Raw genomic sequence first — 2,083 nt, 5'->3', positions numbered from 1 at the left:
TTATTTTAATAAAATTTAAAGGCTTGTTGCCCATGGTCAGCTGCTAAGTGGTTGGTAGTGTGGTTAGCTAGTAAGTATCAGAACAAGGACAAAAATTCTGGTCTTCTGATTCAAAGACTGGTATATTTTATACTAAGTGAATAATTATGATCTGGGACCTTGTAATATCACTTGTTGCATTTTGCTGTGACTTAGTAGGACTATAAGCTTTCTAGCCAAGGCAAGAAGGACATTAGGGACATATTGAGGAGCCAGCTTCCCCTACATATTTTCCACTTCCAAAGTCTGCCTCTTTCTATATATTTGGAATTTTTCCTTAAAGTACCCTGAAACCACGCATTTTCTATTGAAAAAGGAATATCTTTTCCCCAAAACTCTTGAACATGTCCTCCCTTCATAATGTCCTATAGCATTGCCTCAGCATTCTCTGAACCAGTTGGGAGAATCTCATGCAGAATGCTCTAGGCTTAGATACCTGAGTTAGATTTTATTTATCTTGAATAAATGGTTTTTCCTCCTATTTTAAATCTCTAGTGAAGGATATTCTTCAAATTTCCTTGGTAATTAACAACTTTCATTTTATTTCTTTTTCCATGGGGAGAGAAATATTTAGAAACACAACTTATAAGGCAATTAGGTGGCACAGTGGATAGAACTCTGGCCTTGGAGTCAGGAGGACCTAAGTTCAAATCCAGCCTCAGACACTTGACACTTATTAGCTGTGTGATCCTGGGCAAGTCACTTAACTCCAATTGCCTCACCAAAAAGCAAAAAAAAAAAAAGACAACTTACTTTCTGTACTTTTTATGATCTTTGGGTTTTTAGAGTCCACATAGCCTAGTTTCAGTAGATGACTTAAGATGTTTTGTTAGTGCATTCTGTCTTTATATCATAGTTATTTCTTTGAGGACAGGTTGACTTTTGCTCTCCTTTCCATATTTAACCCTCTTTTGTGACAAAGAGAAACAATTCAGCAAAAACCTCTGATATAGTGATAGAATCTAAAATCATATACAAAATGCTGTACAAATAGTTCTTCACTTCTTTGTCTTGAGGAGGAAGATAAATTACATTTTCCATTCTCTGGGAAATTCTAGTAATTGAATCCCATTTCAGGCTCCTCTATGGACTTGTGGGATATGGCTATGCTCTCCCAAGTATTCTGGAGTTGTAGGCATGGCTCTAAAGTCAGCAGCCTCTTAGTTAAGTTTCAATGTTGGGATGAAATGAGGCATTTGCAATTTGATGAATATTGAACAAAATAGATGGTTCACATTCCCCTAACACAGCAATGATACACCATAAAGATACAGTGGCACTTAGCTTCTCTGTTTGTAGTCCCTGTCCCCCATCCATCTGAAAATACATTTGGTCAGTCGTCATCAGGGTACAGTGATTCATGTTATCTTGATTACCCATCAAGTCTGAGAGGCAGTAACTACATGAGAGTGGTACCTCTTATGCCCTTAGACCAGGAAACAGCATCAAGGAAGCTGGGACTGATCAAGTTGTGACTGGGAAGGAATCTGTGTTAGGGTAAGGGAGGCTGAATCAGGAAAGTGCTGTCCTACCACATCTGGTGGCTTGATTTCCTCATTTGTAATGGGATGATGATATCTGTTTCCCTAAATATTTATAGGAACATCTGAAGAATAAACTGGAATGAATTAAATCTTTAAATTGATTTAAGTTCCTTAGACTCTATTACATTATTGCTACTGGTTGCTTACCTAGTACAAGTGCAGCATCAATCATTTGACTTCTCTGCTATATGATACATGATGCCAATGGAAAAGTCTTACAGAGTTCCCAGAAAATATCATAAGCGATAGAACTAAAGGGCTTTTTTTAAAAAAAAATCACACTTCCTCTACCCACTCACTTAACACCTTCCCACTCTCCATCTCCCAAAGAAAGAAAAGGACAAAAAAACAAGATGATACCAGTAACAACAATGACAACAGTTGGTAATTAGTGTTTTGATGCTACAAAGCATTTTACATAATTTCTCTTGCTCCTTGAAATAATTCTGTGAGGTAATAAGTAACAGAGCTAGAAGTCAAAACCAAATCTTTTGATTCCA

Source organism: Phascolarctos cinereus, unplaced genomic scaffold (genome assembly GCF_003287225.1).
Source record: "Phascolarctos cinereus isolate Bilbo 61053 unplaced genomic scaffold, phaCin_HiC Scaffold_5;HRSCAF=322, whole genome shotgun sequence".
Lineage (NCBI taxonomy): Eukaryota > Metazoa > Chordata > Mammalia > Diprotodontia > Phascolarctidae > Phascolarctos > Phascolarctos cinereus.
The sequence above is the reverse complement of the archived record's forward strand: the minus strand, read 5'-3'. Positions refer to the sequence as shown.